The 22902-nt window shown below is 39.5% G+C and overlaps 1 long non-coding RNA gene across 1 annotated transcript in view; it reads left to right on the forward strand.

The window, feature by feature from the left end:
* LOC148115552 (uncharacterized) overlaps window positions 1-22902 on the forward strand; it is a 36046-nt gene that overhangs the window by 9169 nt on the left and 3975 nt on the right. The window contains exons 2-3 of the long non-coding RNA XR_015732686.1: window positions 11576-11682; window positions 20837-20908. This is a non-coding gene — a long non-coding RNA (uncharacterized LOC148115552). The remainder of the gene's footprint in view (window positions 1-11575; window positions 11683-20836; window positions 20909-22902) is intronic.

Consider the following 22902-nt stretch of genomic DNA (forward strand, 5'->3'; position numbering starts at 1 on the left):
TTGTCTTCTTTGTCATGATTGTTAGCAGCTAAGGCAATGCAGCATTGAAAGCTTTTGCCCAAAACCTTTTAAGCAAAGTACAACACCGTAGAATACCAAATCCTTTAGAATGTAACATGTTTAATTTTTCCCCTTCTGCTGCAATGGAGCTTCTATTTGACTTGCTGTTTTCTTTTTAGGCAGTTTTGAAATGCAGACAGCACTACATACAGTTTTGAAATGCAGACAGCACTATATACTCATGGCCTCTAAGAGAAATTCCTGACACTTGCTTGATTCAAATAACTCCTTTTTCAACATTGTGCAAGCATCACTTTATACAGCAGGTTCAATAAAACAGCCCACATTCATAAAAACTAAACATAAATGTATCTCAGTATTACAGTTACAGAGGTAAAGCCAATGCAGAGCAAAGTTGCAAGCAAAAGAAACAGTTCTAATAAAATAGATATAGAGAATAGAAACAATGATCTACATATACCCAAATATTTCAATTTTCCCTTCCTTAAATTTCCACAGAACAAGGCAATTATCTATAACCATTCCTTTTTTTCTTCAAACACATGTAAAGTATAGCTTATTAAATCTCAAACTTCCATCTGTTCCTAATAAGACTAACTAAATGTGAGCAATTTTGTGATTTTGAAGAGAAGAAAATTGATTCCCTGTTAGCGTTCCACTGCCACTTCTCCAGCTGTTAAAAGTACAGATAGACTCTTCACTTTTGTAGCGATCTCATTAATTCCCTTTATACTTTAGTTAAAATACCTCAGCAAGCCATTGCTACCAGCTGGTCTTTGCAATCTCCTTGCTTACAATTATTTCTACATGTGATGACAATAATAATGCATCTGTCCATGCTTCCTATTAAGAGTAGGACCTGACAAAATGCCTTGTACGGGCGATACACCAAGCAAATGGGCCACCTGCTATTGTGGCAGTAATTTCCTGGGTCATGGGCCTACATTTGGTAATTTTGTCAGATTTTTTAAGTTAGCATTTACACACGCTTCCCAGGTAGTTTTTAACTTAAGTGTGACTACAGTGTTGCTTTCTAAAAATCTGGATGACTCCAATAGAAGAGATAGTTCAGGGTTAAACTGAGGAGTCCTGAGTGCTCTCTGAGCTTAGTTTTTGGTGGCAGGTGTAATATCATCAGTAGGTAATATCAGCACTGATGATGTTACCTTAGTCGGGTAATAAAATAGATTTGCAAGCAAGCTCAGACAGCACTAAGGATTCTGTAATGTGGATGATTATTAGATGGATATAGAAAACTTTCGTTGCTGCTATCAATTTGTGGTTCAGATTTTGCAGTCCAGATCTGAAAAACATATAGTTGAGGCCAGAGGTGAAATCCAGCAGATTCTGACAGGTTCTAGAGAACCGGTAGCGGAAATTTTGAGTAGTTCGGAGAACCGGCAAATGCCACATCTGGCTGACCCGAGAGTGGGGTGGGAATGGAGATTTTGCAATATCCTTCCCCCAGGAGTGGGGAGGGAATGAGGATTTTGCAGTATCCTTCCCCTGGAGTGGGGTGGGAATGGAGATTTTATAGTATCCTTCCCCTGCCACCCCCACCAAGCCACACCCACCAAGCCAAACCACACCCACCAAGCCATGCCCACAAAACCGGTAGTAAAAAAAATTGGATTTCACCACTGGTTGAGGCATATCTCACTTTTGATATATTCATTCCTAGCTGTTGTAACTTGAGATTTCTTTGAGTCCCAGAGGAAGTTATGTGTATATGCATGGAAAAATAAAGGAATTTCTGATCCCTTTCTTGCCTGCCAAAGTGTTTTTTCTTGCCAGGCCTTTCACACCCCAATTGATTATGTCTGCTTATTTTGGCTGTGTCACTCTTTTTCCCCCTGCCAAATGGCTCAAGGTTATCAATCAATAGTTGACAGTTACTTCTGTGAATGTATTTGCCCACTCTGTAATCACAAGTATATTGCACCGATCAATTACATCCACAGTGGGCAAAAACTTTTGGAACATGCAATTTTAACACTAGCAGCGGGCAAAAAAAAAAAAGGAGCAAGAGCTGGAAAGGCATTTGTCTTAATGGGACACAGCTGAGGCATTACTAAATAAAGCACATGTCATCAAGTTCATTATATATATTTCTAGTCTATCCTTCAACAGAAATTCAATCTACGGAAAATAAGGATTTCCTGGAATTACAAATCGCCACAAATACTAAAAAAGTAACAAGATTTTTAAAGTTTAACAACCTGGATATATTTTGTTAGAAATATTTCTTTGTTTTACAGAGAAGTTCAGATTTCTAATTCTGAATAGATGTTCCTTATCTTCCCACGACAAGTTGGCTCGGGAGTCCATTTTTTCCCACAGTGGCCCCTGCTTTGTGGAACTTCTTCCCTTCAATGATTAGCGTGGCCCCAACCCCGATAGCCATTCTTAAGACCCTACAAACCTGGCTATGTTTCTGTGCTGCTAAATATATTAAGGGCCCCATTTCCTTGCTGTGTTGCTAACTGGCCAAGTATCTTGGCTGCTATGTATATTTATTCTGGATGTTTCTATTGTTTTAAACGTTTTTTAGTATTTTGGTTGTAATATTTTTTTTTTAATTGTAAGCTGAGATGGGGGGGGGGCTATAGAAATCGAATAAGTAAATACATTTTGTTTCAATGGATACTGCCAAGAAATCAGTTCCAGGGTGGCTAAGAAGAAGAATCTTGCTGTGAAACGGATCTTTAACCCTTTTGTTGCATGGAAATTCATAGTGAAAAGAATGTGCTCTCCTATCCCATGAAACGTAGAAGAATTCTCTTATTATAAAGCATTAGAAACACACCCAAGAGAGGGAAGGCAGAGGAGACTTAGCTTCAAATATCAAAAACATGCATAGAAAGTCCACACAATTTTTCCTCCTTTTTTTAAATCACAAAATTTATATCCACTGGTTTACATTTTAAGGAATCCTGGATGCTCTCTGAGCTTGATCGTTGTTTTTTTTGCAGACCTTTCATTACATTGATGATGTTACTAGTTTGGCTAATAAAATGTCTTCAAGAAAACAGGGAGCACCAAGGATCTCTCATTTCAACCCTGAGTTTCAAATATTCTACTTTATTGGTTTGCATCTTCTCTACCTTTCTCCTCCTCCTCAATAGCATTAAGACTATGAATTAATAATGGGTTATACTCACATTCAAATTAAAATGTCTTGTGGAACTAGGACATAGCAGCATGCCGGTGTCACAACTGGCAATCTTCTACAATTATCTTAACAATAGGTTCCCACCTGCCAATTTTGCTGAGCCTGTTAAAGGGTCAGCATTTTTCCAACCTTTTTACTAAGGGTGTAAAAATTGTACTCTGCTATACATTTCTAAACTACAACCAGATAAGAAGTAGCCCTGGGCAAGATACGGTTAATATTGTCCATTAATGATTTGTAGCATTTTCATAGTATTACCCAGATATCATTTAAGTGATATAAACTCTGTGCTCTCATTAGTATGGTTTTGGCCTACAATGGTTGGAGGACTCTAAAAGATGCTGTAGGTCATAGTGGAGAAATTATTATTTCCCAACCTTTGCTCTTCACTATCAGTGCAACCTTCCCTGAAGGAGCCAAGAACAGCAAATGCAAGCATCCTTTGTAGTGTTTGAAAAATATATTACGGAAAAGGTTGGCTGCATTCTGAATTACACTGCTATGTATAATGCTAATGGCTTGCTATTTTCCAGGACACGCTTCTAAACTGCACAGAGATTCTAAAGAGATGAAGATGGTAAGCAGCTGTAGTATTGCTGGTTACAAACCCCATTATCCCACAACTAAAAATAATCATCATCATCCAAGAGAAATGGCAACAAAGATTGGCAGTAACCTCTCTAGAGCTACAAGCTCCAGATTTGGCTTATTATGTACTAAGGAGAGGCATTTTTTTTTCATGGACTTATACAGTGATTGAACTTGTATATAGAGTAGAGCCAAGGCCTTTTTACAGAGCGGCAAGGAGAGAATTGTCCCAGCATTACACAGGTACATTCATATCCATTGTACAGGTAGTTATTTAGCAACTACAATTGGGACCAGAACTCAGTTGCTAAGCTAAGAGAAATCACAACTGCATTTATGATCCTATTTCAGCTTTTCTTTGCTTTACAAAATATCTGTAAAAAAATTTTTTTTTCGTCTTCAGGAGCCTATGTGCAGCTGTCCTCAGTGTATACACACACACACATAAACACACAGATCCCTGAACTCTGAGGCATATGCCAGCCCACCCAACCATGCTCACATGTCACTCCTTCCTCCACCCATACTTGCTTGCACAGTGCTACAGTACCCATCCCCTGATGCCCCACACTTGCATGCCACCGCACCACCTCTCCCCTGCAGTTGTATGGCATCACAACATGTCCCCCTCAATCTGCACTACCAAACACTTGCCCCTCTCGCTGGACTGCTTGTAAGCCACACAAACATTTGCCACTTCCTGCCAGCATCCCCATTAACTTTGTAGAAAGCCTGCAGAAAGTTGCAAGTTGTGGTCCTCATTTAAAGACCCGCCATCCTCACTTAATTAGAATCACAGGGACTGCAGGGGTAGGGATTGCTAAATGATGCCGTAACATGATGTCACGCTTTATGACTGCATTCCAAATTCTGGTTCCAATTGCCATCATCACCTTTTCCTGTATAGAAAGGAAACTTATACTGATTTATGCTGCAGTGCAAAGAGGAGGAGGAGTTTCGGTAAAAACATTCTGTTCCAAGACTCCTCTTAAAACTCTGAGGATCACTATAATACAATGACAGGAGATCAGGTCTTTTTTGCCTGCAGAAAACCCCAGGCAAAAACTTTGCACTTCCTGTTAAAACAATCCAGATAGCTGGAATGTTTAAAAACACCTACCTGAAAGTGAAACCCTGAGGACTTATGACAGTGAGTTACCATAAACATGGGAGTAGATTACATACTGGCTTGAATCAGTATTATCAATCTTTCCCAAGGCAGGTATGAGCTAGGAAGAAGTTTCCCACAAACTTGAACAATATGACTAGGAACAAAAATATTACAGGTAGATCTTGTTGAATGACTGACAGAATAAGTGACCATTCACAGTCATCACAGTGATGAAAAAGTAACTGTGTAGCCAATCCTCACTTTTATGATCTTCACAGGAAAGGAAAGGTGAAGTAAGATGATAAGCACAGTGATGATGTCATTTAGTAACTAATTTGCTTAATGACTGAGTTGGCAGTCCCAAATGTGGTTGCCACAATTGACTACCTTTCTTTTTATAGTTGTCAGTCTTAGAACTACTATTAACTACTACTACTATTAACTACTACTACTATTAACTACTATTAATCTTCTCATCGTTCTCACCACCCATCTCCTTCCACTTATGACAGTATGGCTGTAATTTTGTTGTTTGTATCCTTACGATTTATATTGACATTGTTTCCTGATTGCTTACTATATTTGTATCCTATGACTATCCTTAAGTGTTGTACGTTATGATTCTTGACAAATTAAAGAGCCTTGATGGCGCAGCAGACTAAAGCACTGTTAAGTAACACCAGCTGCCTGCAATTACTGCAAGTTCAACTCTCACCGGGCTCAAGGTTGACTCAGCCTTCCATCCTTTCGAGGTAGGTAAAATGAGGATCCAGTTTGTGGGGGCAATAAGCTGACTTTGTATAAAAAAGAACACCACTTGGGGGCAGGGGCAAAGCCCTACTAAGCAGGTATATACAAAAGTATGAAGGCTATTGCGTAACACATTGTAAGCCACCCTGAGTCTCCGGAAAAGGGCGGCATATAAATCCAATAAATAAATAAATAAATAAATAGATAAATAAATAAATAAATAAATAAATAAATAAATAAATAAATAAATAAATGTATCTTTTCTTTTTATGTACACTGAGATCATATGCACCAAGACAAATTCCTTGTCTGTGCAATCCCACTTGGCCAATAAAAAATTCTATTCTATTCTGTTCTGTTCTGTTCTGTTCTGTTCTGTTCTAGAATGGGATGGATGTGATCCTGACTAGCTTTGTGTCTCCTCTTAACAATTGCTACAGCACTTAGACTTATATACTGCTTCATAGTGCTTTACAGCCCTCTCTAAGTGGCTTGCAGAGTTAGCATGTTGCCCCAAACAATCTGGATCCTCATTTTACTGACCTCAGAAGGTTGTAAGGCTGAGTCAACCTTGAGCCTCTCAGAATCAAACACTTGGAGTGAGCACTGAGTTAGCCTGCAGTACTGCATTGTAACCACTGCGCCACCAAGGCTCACTAATTCAACTCCCTTCTATTCTACTCCTTCCTTTGTATAAGGGGATCTCTGTCAGTTTCTGTAGAGGGCAGAGAGAATGGCCTTGACTGATAGGAGGAAAAGCTGCTACCAAGACAGTGGTCAGCTAAAAGGAACCTGTGTGTAGGCCAAAAAAGTAACTTGAGAAAATATCTCAGATAGGACACTTCCCGAGTTTACATAATGGAGGGAGGAAGAAACACATTCAGACTTGCAAGATTCTTTTATGTAGTGCTAACTTCCATGGATTTCTTAGTTTGGTCTACCCCATAGGGTGACAATTTCTTTTTTGGCCCAATTCAAATTGGTCAGTGCTCAGAGTCTGGAGGGAGTTTGTCTATAGCACCTAAAGTAGTCAACAGAAACCATGCTGATCTGTCCCTATTTGCACTAGTAACTAGTATAGCATAGGCACTAGATTGTATCTTTGGCCATCCTTTTTAATGAAGAATTCAGAAAACACTTGTATAAAGTTGGAACAGTTTAGGATATACCAATCTGAAAACTATGAAGGATGGATAGTTATCTATCAGAGATGTTCTAGAGCAATGTTTCTCAACCTCAGCAACTTCAAGATGTGTGAACTTCAACTCTCAGAATTCCCCAGCCAGCGGGGGGAAATTGAAGTCCATACATCTTAAACTTGCCAAGGTTGACACTACTCTAGTGGATTCTGCGACAAGCAGAGGATTAAAATAGATGATGTCTATCTACACGTCTAAGATGATGTTATGCATTCTTATTTATTTTCCCTTCAACTGTATGATTCTATGAATTTACGGATGGGCTTTACCTTATAACCAAAATTAGACTGGAATTTCAGTCACTAAACAATATGGTCATCAAATGAATCATCACATGATTGGACCTGATTTTATGACCATTTTATAGCAATTGATGAGTGAATTGCCATGGTCATTAAATGAATTATGTGGTCATTAAGCAGCTCCAGCTTCCCCAATTGACTTAGCTTGTCAGATGTTGGCTGAGAAAGTTGCAAATTGCAATCATGTGACCACAAGACACTTGTGCAACCATCATAAGTGCAAGCACCCAAATTGCGACCAATGGGTCATAAGTCATTGTTTCTGAGGCCATTGTAAGTTTAAACAATTGTTAAATGAACATAAGTCAAAGACTATCTGTACACAGCTGCTGCTTAGACATGCCTTACTGGATTAGGATGAGATTCAATATATGATATGAAACAAATAGAAATAGCATCAGGGGTGGGTTCTGCTTACCTTTACTAATGGTTCGCAACGGGAGCACGCACGCATGCGCAGATCGTACCTTATGACGTCCAAGCGGGTGGGCGGAGCCTCCCGCCGCTTTTACTACCGGTTCTCAAGAACTGGACAGAACTGGGAGCAACCCACCACTGAATAGCATGGTAATTAACGAATACATTTTAGGACATATTGATCTGAATTTCACACATGTACCAATCTCTCTGTGCAGCTGGTCGGTGGGAGGAAATAATTTGTTCCAATACCAATGTTGGCATCTTTAACTGGCAGACGGGGTTTAGAGGGTTTTTTTTCCCCTTTGTTTTGTTTGTCTGTCTGCAGTTGTAAACTAGTAGAATAGAATGCACAGAATAACTTTCCATGGATCCTGATGTACCCTTAAAATTACAGTGCTGAGAATTGTGCTCCCAATATATGACAGAAAGCCCACAATTGGGGAAGACTGATCTAACCCCAGTTAGTGCAATTGTTTGGAAAAATCTCATAAGTGGAGAGTTTTTGCCTGTTTGACTTTTTGATTCTCAGCTTCCAATCGTTTCCAAACAGGTATGTGATGATAACGCAGTATGACTTGAGCATGTGACTTTATAAATGCACTTTTTCCGGTAAAGGAAATAAAAACTCATCATGAATCCTGTTAATCTCCTGCTGTTTTGCATTGCAAGATAAAGAAGAAACCGTCATGTTTTGATGATTAACTGCTGCGGAATAGCAGGAGTGGGTATAATGGAAAAGGTTGGGTGGGAGGCCCTTTCATGTTTTCCCTGAATATAGTTTGAGCAAAATCCACCTACAGGACGATAAGGAGCAGAAGCACTCTTATTCAGCAGAATTACACTCTGTGCAAACTAAAGGCTGGAAAATTTATTGCTTTAATAAGCAAAGAAACATGGCCCAGGTAAGAAGGAAGATGTTTTTCTCATGAAATGCTAATCAAGTATAATCTGCATCCAAATATATAAAATTCAGGATCCAAAAATGACTCTCGGGTCCCATTAGAAGATGGATAAAGCTGCAGCCAGTTTTGTTGCTTCCACTTGTGCTTGGAAATCAATAACAAATCCCAAAAAGCTCAAAAAAGAGCAACTAAGATGATCAAAGGCCTGGAGACTAAACCATATGAAGAATGGCTGCAGGTTTTGGGTTTGGCTAGTCTAAAGAAAAGAAGAATTAGGGGTGACATGATAGCAGTATTTCAGTATTTGAGGGGTTACCACAAAGAAGAGGGGGTCAAATTATTCTCCAAAGCACAGGGGGGCAGGACAAGAAACAATGGTTGGAAACTAATCAAAAAGAAAAGAAACCTGGAATTAAAGAGAAACTTCCTAACAGTGAGAACAATTAACCAGTGGAACAGCTTGCCTCCAGAAATCATGGGCACTCCATCACTGGAGATTTTAAAGAAGAGAGGGGACAGTCACTTGTCTGAGATGTCACTTGTCATTCCTGTTTGAGCAGGGGGTTGGACTAGAACAGCTCCAAAGTCCCTTCCAGTTCCTTCTCTTCTCTTCTCTTCTCCTCTCCTCTCCTCTCCTCTCCTCTCCTCTCCTATTCTATTCTATTCTATTCTAAATCTCCTAAAACTCCATACCTTATCAAAATCTATATTATGTAGCAAGCAAGTCTGTTGTTAAAAACCGTGAAATCCAAAACTACAATACGTGCCCATCTACCTAAATATAGATACTCCTCAACTTACCACCACAACTGGGATGAGAATTTCTATTGTTAAGCAAGGTGTTTGTTAAGTGAGTCACATATAATTTTATGACTTTTTTTTTTTGCCACGGCTGTTAAGCATATCTTTGCAGTTGTTAAGCAAATCTGGCTTTCCCCATTGACTTTGCTTGGTGTGAGGACTGGTCACAAATCACTTAATTCAGTGCCACTGTAACTTTGAACATCGCTAAATGAATGGCTGTTAAGTCCAGGACTACAGCTAGTCCTTGACTTACGACCACAATGAAAGCCAAAATTTCTGTGGTTAAGTGAGACATTTGTTAAGGGAGTTTTGCTCCATTTTATGACCTTTCTTGCCACAGTTGTTAAGTGAATCACTGCAGTTGATAAGTTTAGTAACCTGGTTGTTAAGTGAAATCTGGCTTCTCCATTGACTTTGGTTGTCAGAAAATGATAAAAGCATGACTTTGGGACACAGTAACAGTCATAAGTATGAACCAGTTGCCAAGCCTCTGAAATTTGATCACAGGACCATGGGGATGCTGCAAAGGTCGTAACTGTGAAAAACGGTCATAAGTCACTTTTTTCATTGCCGTTGTAACTTTGAATGGTCACTAAATAAATAGTTGTAAGTCGAGTGTCAACCCTGAAGCTGGCTAGACAGTGGCCATCTTTCTATTCTGCTGGGGGTTCTGTTTTTTCTTCAGAACTTCAGTGCTGACACAGACTAGATATGAGAGGTAGGGAGGGGGGTGTAGAGATAGCTGGGGTGCTATAGCCAAAACAACATTCTTTCCCCTGGGAATCAAGGACATGTATGCAGGTGGTTGGGGGTTGGAGACGGAAGTCACCCAACAAGTGGACTGTATGCTGATTGGACCATGTGACTGATGACTTTGGGAGAAGTGACAAACTTTTACTTTTAATTAAGGGGAAAACCGTGGGAACTTTAGAGCCGGTTTTCACCAGCTTTGTGCCAATATGACATATCCTAATAAAATGTTCTTTGAGGAACTTTGAGGCCTTGGAGTTCTTTCTTTCATGGGTGTGTTAGTTGGAACCCTGACAGTCGAGGACTACCTGTACCATAAACATTGATTTGAAAGCAGTCTTTGAGCTGAGGACAAAAGTTAGTTTGACTAATACCATGCTTGTTGTGAACCAGGCCCAAGTAGGTAGTAGTCGATGCAAACAGTTCTAAAACAAACAGACTTTATTAGAATAGCTGAGCATTAACTCATTCTCAGCATAGTCCAAACTAAATCAAAACAAATTCTTCATAACACAAATTCTTCAGTCTAATCACCAACCTTGGTATAATTAGGCAAGCTGCCAAGGGCTTCTCTTGGCAAAAGTTCAGAGGCAGAAGACGCCCACCAGAGATACTTAAGTGCAGCAAGACAAGAACAAGTCTATCAATGTTGTTTTCCGACAAAGAGCCCAAGAGCCATTGCTGATCTTTTAAGGCTTATGGGAAGGGCCAATCATCTCTTGGTCCTACTCCCGAGTCGTCCTCTTTGCTTTAGCTGCTCTTGTCTTTTGGCAGCTCTTCTCATACGTGCACTAGGAATAGGCTCCTCCTGTTCCTCTGCCTTTTTACTGTCAGCCTCTGGAGGCTCCGAAATCCGCACATCACTCCCCGATGGCCCTGGCCTCATCTCTGCCTCTGATGCAGAGCCCTCATCCGGGCCTTCCCCAGCCTCCAGGACTGGCCCATGTTCTTCCTCAGCCTCATCGCTGTCTGACTCCACTGCCAGCTCCGCAGGCTGCTGGCAGACCACAACAATGCTGAATTTAGCTCAGAGTTTTTTCTAACCTGAAGTTTACTGCAACAATTATGCCATATTTGACTGTGGAAACAACTGTTTGGTCAGAATGTCTTACATTCCGAATTAGGATGCTGCTTATTAAGGGTGAATGTAATTTATTATGTTTTGTTCAATGTTTCTGTGTATCTTCATTCATATTTTTTTAAAAAAGGTAAAATTTACTGTCATTCTAATTTGCCCCTTCTTAGTGCTGTAGAATATGTGAATTCTGCAAGTAGAGATAATAACCTTGAAAACTTCAGATATTTCATTACATAATCTCTAGTTAACTCCAGGCTATTAAGTATGTAATCCTACAAGTATCAGCAGACCTAAGGCATAAAGCACTCACTTACTGCTGCTAGTACAAACTTTTTAAATGATTCAGGAAATCCATTTTCCCTCCCACTCCCCATATTTTAATACTTATAAAATGCAGCCAGGGTCCCCAAGAGTTTTCCACTTATGATTAATGCCGTAGCTTGCTTTATGGATGCAATGAGTTATTTATGTGTTGCAGGAGGCGGCTGTTTGGATTGCTGTGCTTGCATCACTTGCCTTTGGGGTTGCATGAAGGTGGACAGTCATGCTGACGGTGCAGAGCACAAATTCTTTGGCGAGCCAAAGGTGGGATAATGGATGTTCTTATGTAAATGTATTAGGTGCATCACATATCTTTCTCAGATGTAATTCTGTGGGCCACACTGAATTGCTAGTGCTGATTGACAGTGATGTAGAGGTATCGCAACCATCTCGGCCAGAAAGCCATTGGGGAAGTGAAAAACAATGGACAGCTGTTCATCTTCATTTTTGCTCCTTGCCTGTTCAAATAGCTAAGTGAAGGAATGCTAATAATGCCAGCCTGAAAAGAGCCATTCATTGAGTGGCTTACAGAATGGTCTCCTGCAATACAGAAGCTGGGATGACCAACAGAGAGCACTAGGCTAACATGCTCAGAGGCATCACTGTTTTTAAAAAGAGTTTGGACAACCATTTCTTTAAGGTATAGTATAGGGTTTCCAACTCTGTTATTCTACTATTCTGTTATTGTAGTGTGGAAAGCCCCCACCCCCTCCTAGAGAATGAAATATTTTGGGGAATATTTAAGAGGCAGAATATTATACTGTATTTCCCTAAAGGAGCAATGGTGAAACATGCTCTTAAAGGCAGAAAGCAGCCCCAATTCCCTGCATACGGTAGTAAAACAGCTTCCAGCAGATGCTGAACTCTTTAGAGATAGATATTTTGTGCCCATTAAGAAAGACTGGGCTAATCTACTCACAAACAAAACACCTTCAGCTCCAGGTGATGGGATTAGTAGGACAGGATAGGACCTTTAGGACATAGTAGGATTAACCCACCATCACTGAAATAATAAGAGACACAAAAAGCTCCTTCATTGCACAATCCCAAGAACAGTTCAAACTTCAAAGTCACAGAAACCTATAAAGATCCATCCTGTTAGATACTGACAGCTGAAGGTTCCACTCGGGTCCGCTGATTGAGCGGGAAAAATACTCAAATACGATTGGTTGAACTCACTGACAGCTCTGTATATAAGAGCGAGCTGTCAGAGAGAAAAAGCTGCTGGATTGTATATAGTTAGCAAATAAAGAGCTGTTGTCTGAAGCCTGTTCCAGTCTCTTCCTTTCACTCAACCTAACACATCCACTCATTCAACCAATTTGTCAGCTATCCCAGAACCACATGCTGTTGGTGGTTCTGCTTATCAATAAATAGAATCCTTCTTTCCAATCAGCCTCCATTTTATTTCCAGTGCCTTTTTCCCGGTTTGGAACCAGACCGGGTTTTTCTTCTAATAGTAGCTATCCATTAAGACTCCATGAGCCATCTACCAGACTCCAATTACCATTAGCTCCAGGCAGCATGTCCAATGGTCAGGAGAGATTGACTCTGTAATCCAAAACCCTAACATACACACTTACATCCCACATCAAAGCGTGTTTTCTTTCAGTCTGAATAATGAGTCCGATGTGCTTAATGGACTAAAGTTGAAATGCCAAATATGAATTCTAGAAAGCAAATCCCACTGAATGCTGATTTTTTGAGAACAGACTTCTCCTCTGCCAGAATCAGCAAATAATACACACCCTTACTAATATTTCTCTCCTAAATTCCTGCAGGAAAGAATTGAAATTCGTAAGGCGACTGGGATTCCATTTGCAATTAAAAAGGAACGGATAGGAATTGATTGAAAAGGATTTTTTTTTCATTGTTCTAAGCTGCCAAGACACATGAACTGTGAACTCCCCAGACTATTTGCGAATAATTCAGCACCTTTCAACTGTCATATAAAATTTCATGGAGGCTGATATCTAACATGGTTTATCAGATGTTAACTTCACTGTTTCATCCTACTGGGGGACATCAAATGCAAAGTTGAATTATATTTGGCAGATTGTATTATTTATGGGAAAGTGAGAAGTACTGCTGTTGCACAATTGATTTTCCCAAAGGCGTGAGCCAACTCCTAATACTTTGATACTGACATGATAAACACTTTTCCCAATGGTGTATGTTCGCATCTGAGCAAGCCATTCAGCATTACACTGCATGAGAAAGGCGACTAATGTAAATCCTATTTTATACTGTATATTTTATACTGATTATGCTCAAACTTGTGCCCTCATTTCCCCCCAAATACAGGAAGCTACAAACTTGAGTTCATAATGATTGGTTAAGCAAATCTCAGCAGAGAGGGCCCTGTAAGGTTCTGGTCGATACTTCAGATATTTTGACATAATGAAAAATAAGCTAGACAGCTATCATGCCAGCAATGCGGGAAATATATCTATTTATTCAATGTTTAGTCCAATTCCTTTTCCATAATGTTTTAGTAGCTTTTCATTTTATTTGTGAAATTGCGACGGAGTGTCTCCCATCAGTCCATAGCCAGGTAGGAGCATAAAGGAGAGAACAAAACTGAGGTGTACAACCTGCAGCCCTGGGAATGTGTTGCAAATTGTGGCTGCCTCCCAGAGTAACATGTGTAACCCTTGATGTAACATCATACTTTTAAAGTATGATGACCATATTTGGATAAAGTATTTGGGATAGAATGTGATCAAAGCAGAATAAAGTGGAATTCTTAGTTCCAGGAATTTGTAAATTACATTTCCAACATTTTGTTTCTTTAAACAATTACTTTCTATTTAAGACCTCTGCATGCTCAAACTGTTTTTGATCACAGTACTCTATGTCACCTAAGTAACCTTGTGGCTCTTGTCAGCAGAGACTAGTGATTTACTATCACTTGCTAGCAGTAGTGGGTTGCAAAACCCGTCGCTATCGGTTTTCTCGTGCGCGCGCATGCACAATGCTTCTGCACATGCGCAGAAGCGTCCGGGGTGAGTGGGCGGAGACTCCCGCCACCGCCACTACCAGTTCACCAATCCGGGTAGAACCAGTAGCAACCCACCACAGCTTGCTAGTTAAATATATATTTATCAATGTTGGAAGAAATATCCATCTGGTTCAGTTCCAAGTGGGGAGAAAGACACTGGAAACATGGAGGCTGATTGAAAAGATGGTTTATTGATGGACAGGACTACATGGGTTTGAGGTCCTGTGCAGCTGAACACATGGAGAAAAGAGAGAGAGGTATTTATACCCTCTCTTGGGCCTTGCCCTTGAGCTTCCTGTTCCTGTTCAAGAAATGTATTCTATCGGTTGTCAGACTCCCAGGGAGCTATGCAGGAGTCATAGCTGAGGTTTTCTGAAATAAGTTTGGTTGAACCTTGCTGGGTGATGCAATGAAGGGGCTTGGTTGTGCCATGTGCTGAGCTCTGCTGATAGATAATCCTATTATGTCCTGGAGGGTCATGTCTTAATTCCATCACCCTGGAGCTGAAGGTCTAATTGTCTTGTAGATAGACTGGCCCAGTCCTGCTCAATGGGCACCAAATATCTGCTGGGGGCAGGGAACTGCTCTTTGTCTTTAAAAATATGTTTCTCCCAGAGATGGGTTCTACCTACCTTTACTACTGGTTCGCAACAGGGCCGCGCGCACTCTTCTGCGCATACACAGAAGCATTCTGATGACGTCGGGGTCGGTGGGCGGAGCCTCCCACCAGTTTTACTACCGGTTCTATAGAACCGGTCCAAACCGGGGGCAACCCACCACTTGTTTCTCCTTTTCTCATCCAGGGAAATATAATATTCTGCCTTTTTAATATTTCCTAGAATATTTCATTCTTCTAGGAGAGGAGTGGGTGCTAACTTTCTACACCAACAAAGAAATAAAGGAAGACTAGTATAGATCTATTTCAAGTTATTTAGCTCTCATCAGCTAACCATACCCTTCTGGGATTCGAACCTGGGCTGCTTGCATTTCTTTGTTGGTAAATATAAATTTAACACAAAATAGTTTGCCACGAAAGCAACTGCCTGCGAAGGCTCCTGCATCGGGGCTGAAAGGCAAAAGGGAAGCAGTATGCTCCTTCCCATATTTGGGTAGACCAGGTTGCCCTGATAGAAAAAACACTTTATCACTTGCTAGTGGTTTTTTTTTTTAATTAATAAAATGTTTTTTCATATCTTCTCCAATTTATTGGCTATATAGGTGGGTTATTTTGTCCTAATAGAAATAAGAATGAGATGCATGTTAGGAAATAGCTGTATAGGAATTGTTATTGATTAACTGCATCTTTTTCCAAGCTTCGATAGATATGTTGGAAACAACTTCCTCCAAATGGCTGTGCATACACATTCATGCAGTATCACCTAAGAGCAGCTTCTGAAACAGCCACAGAAGCCTTGAAAATGCATGCTTGCTTAAGACATCCAGAAAGATGCGGCTGCATCCAGTTTTGGTTGCCACAATGTAAAAAAGATGTGGAGACTCTAGAAAGAGTGCAGAGAAGAGCAACAAAGATGATTAGGGGACTGGAAGCTAAAACATACGATGGACAGTTGCAGGAAATGGGCATGGCTAGGTTTTTTGTTTTTTTTTTTAATTTGATTTATATGCCGCCCTTCTCCGGAGACTCAGGGCGGCTTACAATGCGTTAAGCAATAGACTTCATACAAAGTCAGCTTATTGCCCCCACAAACTGGGTCCTCATTTCACCTACCTTAGAAAGGATGGAAGGCTGAGTCAACCTTGAGCCTTGGAGAGATTCGAACCAGCAGAAATTGCAGGCAGCTGTGTTAATTACAGGGTGCACTAAACCCCTGTACTATCAAGGCTCAAGGTTAATGAGAAGAAGGACTAGAGGAGACCTGATAGCAGCGTTCCAATATCTCAGGGGTTGCAACAAAGAAGAGGGAGTCAAGCTATTCTCCAAAGCACCTGAGGGCAGGACAAGAAACAATGGGCAGAAACTAATCAAGGAGAGAAGCAACCTAGAACTAAGGAGAAATTTCCTGACAGTTAGAACAATTAATCAGTGGAACAACTTGCTTCAAGAAGTTGTTCCAACACTGGAAGTTTTTAAGAAGATGTTGGATAACCATTTGTCTGAAGTTGTGTAGGTTTTCCTGCCTAAGCAGGGGGTTGGACTAGAAGATCTCCAAGGTCCCTTCCAAGTCTGTTATTCTATTCTATATGCTCCCATATGTTGCAAATCACATCTTCCGAAAGGATTTGCCAGATCTCATAAGAAACATCTTATTAGCAGTTATTCAATAACAGTCCCTACTCAGCTATTTCCTACCCTGCATCTCATTGTTATTGCTAACACTAATAAGGGTCAAGCTTTCTTACAAAAAGTGTAAGCTACCTGTTTGCCTAAGCCTTATCTCTTCCTGCTGCCATCTAGTGGCTCACTCAGGAATGCCTCCTAGAGTTCATTGATCAATGCCACTTTTCATTTAGCAGAGTGTGTGGAATTGCGGTATAAACCAATTTGGTCCTTGGTCAGCACTTGCTGACTAAGAAACTCTGTCAGTCATAACAACTGTAAATTATAACAAGCGTAAAATGTTGCTTTTGGTGCACTGGCTGCAAAGGTATGTTTAATGATCCATCCGGGTTAGTCTCTGGATGCTCTGAGTTATACCATGGCTTATAATAATATATGGTTATTGAATTTAATAATGGAAGTTTAAATTGCCAGGGAAGGTCATGGCTGCCAAAACATCAGATTCTAATATATCCTTAGGCAAGTTCTTAGAAATCTAATAGATGAAAAGGAGGTCCAATCCACATAAGAAAGTTTTTATATTAAGCAATGATTTCCAAGGATTCCCCTGAATTTTGGGCTATCTAGCTACTGATCAAATGGGAAAACTTCTTTTTTGCTATAGCATCAAGAAACAAGGGAATCAAATCACAACTTTTTGAATAAATTCTTATTCATTCCACTTGATTGGCTATTTTCAGTGATACAATAATTATCAAAATGGAACAACTTGACTCCAGAAGTTGTGAATGCTCCAACATTGGAAGTTTTTAAGAAGAGATTGGACAACAATTTATCTGAAATGGTGTAGGGTTTCCTGCCTAAGCAGGGGGTTGGACTAGAAGACCTCTAAAGTCCCTTCCAACTCTGTTATTATATTCTAAAATAAAATACAAATAAATTATGTACTAAGGTATATAGTGTGGCATATTTGAATAGAAGTGAGAATTCATACTCACAATACTGCACAATTCTGTACAACTATATTGCTGTGCCTACAGGATTTTCCATTCTAGGTAAGAAATAAAAATAATATACTGCGTGTAGTCCTCGACTTACAACAGTTCATTTAGTGACCATTCAAAGTGATAACAGCACTGAAAACACTAACTTATGATCATTTTTCATATGACTGTTGCAATGTCCTCACAGCAACATGAACAAAATTCAGACACTGACTCATATTTATAACAATTGCAGTGTCCCTTTTTTGCGACATTCTGACAAGCAAAGTCAATGGGGAAGCCAGATTCAATTAACAACCGTGTTACTAATTTAACAACTGCAGTGATTCACTTAACAAATGTGGCAAGCATGGTCGTAATATGAGGCAAAACTGACTTAACAAACATCTTTCTTAGCAACAGAAAATTTTGGCTCAGTTGTGGTCATACTTCGAGGACTATTGTAGTCTATTATTAAGGATGCACTAAAAAAGGTAGTTAATATTTTCTCAAATTTATGAAAATAGTCTTCCCACAAGGGCACAATAAGGACAAAAACTCTGGTGTACAAAATTAGTTATAAGGCAATGTTATTGTTTAATACAGTTTAAAACAATTAAAAACAGTTTAGTTTCCTTAAAGATAGATTAATACAGTTCTGCATTGATTCTGTAAATTCTTGATCTTTTAAGATAAGGTTTTAAGATAAGATCGTTTATCTAATTTTATTTAATGTTTATCTTATCTAATATTACCATAGAAAAAGGAAGAACTACAGTTTCTTTATCATAGGAACGTCACTGCTAATTATATGCAAAATGCAATTTTGCAATTGTCCGTGTAACACCTGCATAATATAAGAGCTTGCAATCAAATTTTAAGCCATTATAACTATAAATATGAGGAAGTGAAGGATGTGCAAAACTAGCAGCTTTTGAGCAGGATTCAAGATATTTTGTAGCCTTTTTCAGACAATACTCTGAACCATGAACATACCAACCACGCTTCAGCCTTATGCATTATAAATTTAATCTACATTGTTAGTTGATATAATTTATCTGCTGCATTTGTTTTCACCTTTGATCTAGGAGCCAAGCCGTTGAACCACAAACTTACCAACCACATTTCAGTCTTATGCATTGTAAATTTAATCTATATTGTTAGCTGATATTATTTATTTGCTATATTCAAGTCTCACCTTTGCTCTAGCAACCAAGCTGTTGAAAAGAAGGCCTCTTTTCATTTTATTCCCACAAGAGCAATCATAAGTAAATTAGCAATAGCAATAGAATAGCGCTTATATACTGCTTCACAGTGCTTTACAGCCCTCTCTAAGTGGTTTACAGAGTCAGCATCTTGCCCCCAACAATCTGGGTCCTCATTTCACCGACCTCGGAAGGATGGAAGGCTGAGTCAACCTTGATCTTGGTGAGATTTGAACTGTCAAATTGCAGGCAGCCGGCAGGCAGCAGAAGTAACCTGCAGTACTGCATTCCAATCACTGCGCCACCACCATGGCTCATAGACTGAGAAAAGATGATTGGCTCAAATTTACCAAGTGAGGCTCTCTGGCTATGTTACCCTTGCTTGTCCCTTGAGTGATACACCCTATAGGGCTACCACATCTCAGTTACAAAAAACAAAACAGATGGTGACTACATGTCAGCAAAGAGTTAAAGTTTTCTATATCTCCCCGTTGTAATCTAGTAATCAAACTATACATGAATTCAGAAAGATGGATTAAATAAATTATGGTTAATCCAAACACAATCAAAAGGTGAGGCAATACTGATTTTGAAGCTTAATCAGAAACAGACTTCCAAAGGTGTGGTGATATTGATTTGGATGCTGCCTCTAGGCGGATGCACTGGTAAAACATTAAAAAAAACCACAACTTCTAATTCTGGATAAACTTCTCATTTCCCGGATTCAAATAAAGCTGCTTTTTGGTAATTCAGTCTGAAATGAGGAAATGCCTAATTCAGTTCCTTAACCTTTCTAAATTAAAAGATGTTGTCTTTCAGCTGCTACTAACGTCTTTAATAATAAATGTGAACCTCCCTCTAGCAATTTTAAAAATGCCATTTAGATCAATAAGAGTCCTCCCTTACAACTACTCCTAAATTGTGAGGGAGTGAAATCTTCCTCATTTCTCTTCCAAAGCTGTTTTAAATGAGTAGAGAGAAAGGAGTGACACCCAGGAAGGAAAGCTGTAGATTTTCTACAATGCAAATAATATACTATTGGGTCATGATTATTAAACTCATCAAGTGACTGGCTTTCTTGATTAATCTACTCTTTGATTGTTTCTGGCCTTGGGCCCTTTTAACACTACTGAAGCAATTAGCTGGAAGAGAAATTAAAAGACAGTTTCCACCCAGCCCTTAAATAGCACTGTATTATCCGGCAATATCCATCTTATGACCAATATCATTATACAGAATCTAGTTACAAATCACTCATGCTAATTATGGCTTTGCATTCCGAATAGTAGTAATGGTCCTTTAATTATCTGCAATTAATTAATTCTGTCCATCACTGAGTAAAGGACCCTAATTATCTTCTCACTTTTCAAATGTTTATGGCAAAATCATATATGACTTTTCCTAATAGAAAACAGAGGAATTAAATACATAAAACCATTACTATTTGGTCATAAGATGAATAAATCAGGTGGGGTGTTTTAATGGGTTTTTATTATATGCGGCTTTTTTAAATATTGTAAGCCGCCTGGAGTCACCTATGTGTGAGTCGGGTGACTGTAAAAAATTTTCTGTGAAAATATTATATAAATGTGGATGTATTAAGACTACACATGGCCAGAACAGTCAACAAGAACCAGCAAGGGTGTCAAACTGGTGGCCCACGGGCCGGATGCATCACGTGCAAGTCATACCTACCTCAGGTCCACAAAGGGAAAAAACATCACGGAAAGTCACGTGACAGCAATGGTGAGTTTGACACCCGTGAGTAACAGAGACAGAAACTACTAATTTCAGGTTCAGAAGTCCTAAATAACCACAGACTAACTTTGGCTGCCTGTCACCTTGTGGTACAATTACATTTTTTTAAAAAAAAAAAAATCCCATATACAGTATTGAACTGGGTGGACACAATGAGAAGGGGTTATAGAGAAAGGGAAGCTATTTTTAATTTGTTTTTCTGAACACTCACAGATATCTGTATATCTCACAGGGTTGCTGTGGAGAAAATAGAAGGAGAAAGGAGTATTGTGTGTGTTTGCCTTGAATTATAACAATGAGAAAGGTGAGATATAAATAAATAAATGTCTTTTCACTTTGTGTAAACTAAATGTCATTACACATCCAGGCCAGATTTTTTTTAAAAAAAAAATATGATTGTTATGCTAAATGACATTTCAGGGAAAAAAATTCTTCAGTCATTTGAATTTTTACATAGTATTTTTGGCCTTATATCCTATACAATATGCTTTCAGACAATTAATATTGTTGACTACTATAATCTAGGCACTGCACTGACAATTATCTCTTGAGTTTCAGACTAAGCTTTATCTTTTGGGTATTATTTCATGCTTGACCCGTAGAAGATACAGTTGTAATCTGAAGATTCTGATTATCTTTAAAACTCAAAAGCAACTTAAGGGATAAATGTGATCTCAGTCAGGAAGGAGATATCAAAAAGAAACCCCAAATCCTCAGTTCTTCTGACACAGAAACAGATAACTCTCCATTTGAAAGTTAAAGCCTTCTCAAACAGTTCTACTAAATCAATTAGGAAATGCTGATTAAGGTACAGTTGTATGCAAGACTTTGTTGTCAATATATACAGTCCTCACTAGCAAGATTTCTAATGTATAAAATCGAACTAAAGCTCTGCCTTAACTTCCTGCGTATTGTAGGAAGAATCATAAGACACACACACCCCACTTTATTTCCATGCCCCCAGAGAAGGCAAAGAAAAACCATCCACAGAAGCTAAACCAATCCCTGCCTCCAAGCCAGAATGGTGTCAAGTAACCCGGGTTAGAAGACTGAGACAGGCCAAATTGACAGGATTAAGTCAGAACACAAAAAGCCACACAGGATTTATTTTTTTTATTTTTATTTTTATATGCCGCCCTTCTCCGGAGACTCAGGGCGGCTTACAATGCGCTAAGCAATAGCCTTCAGACTTTTGTATATTTTATACAAAGTCAGCTTATTGCCCCCACAAACCGGGTCCTCATTTTACCCACCTTAGAAAGGATGGAAGGCTGAGTCGACCTTGAGCCTGTTGAGAATTGAACTCGCAGTAATTGCAGGCAGCTGGATGTTAAATGCTGCCTTAGTAGGAGGCATTAGCCTCCTACGCCACCTTTCCCCTAACCCTAATCTTAACCCTAACCCTTGACTCTGACCACCACCCAGGAAACCAAATAGGGACAATTAGAATACAGAAAGGCACATTATTAATCTAATCAAATAACCCCACTAGGTGTCTCAATCTCAAAGGCCCAAAAGGGTATAAAAACTACTCTACTCCCCATGCTAGGCTGTCAGCTATCCCAAAACCTATGCTGAGTCACTTTGCTTCTGATTCCTAAATACCGTAAACGGAGACCTCCTTTTCTGCAGCTTGCCTCCAAGTTCATTGGCATCTGTGTCTTTCTCCTGGCTTGGAACCGGAGTGGATTTTACTTCCAACAGTATGTACGCAATATATATGCTATTCTCCTTCCTTTCAAACTCCAAGTTTTCCAACATTCTTTGGTAAGACGGTCTCTCGTTTAACTTATGCCATTTACCGTATTTTTGGGAGTATAAGACGCTCTGGACTATAAGACGCACCTACCTTTTTTGGTGAGGAAAACAAGAAAAAGAAATCTGCCTCTGCCTCTGCCTCCCAACAACTTTGCCTCATTGCAGGAAACAGCAAATAGCCTGCTTTACTTTCATTTTCATTTTCAGCATAGCTTGATTAGCACAAGAAAAAAAAAATCTGCTTCCAGCAATTTATCTCCTTGCAGCAAGCAGCAAAGGCCCGTGCAAAACAGCTGAGAGCAAAACAGCTGAGAGTCGGAAGGCTGATCCAATCAACTTGTGCTAATTAGGCTGTGCTGAAGCTGAAACGAGCTGTTTCTTCTTGCTGCTTGCCGCAAGGAGGTAAACTGCTGGGAGGCAGAGGCCAAAGGGTCGGGACAACATTCGGTGTATAAGATGCACTTAAATTTTCAGCCCCTTTTAGGGGGGAAAGGTGTATCTTATACTCCGAAAAATACGGTAATTAAAAATGTGTTGCCA

This window comes from Pantherophis guttatus, chromosome 2 (assembly GCF_059756535.1).
Source record: "Pantherophis guttatus breed Tessera chromosome 2, ASM5975653v1, whole genome shotgun sequence".
Lineage (NCBI taxonomy): Eukaryota > Metazoa > Chordata > Lepidosauria > Squamata > Colubridae > Pantherophis > Pantherophis guttatus.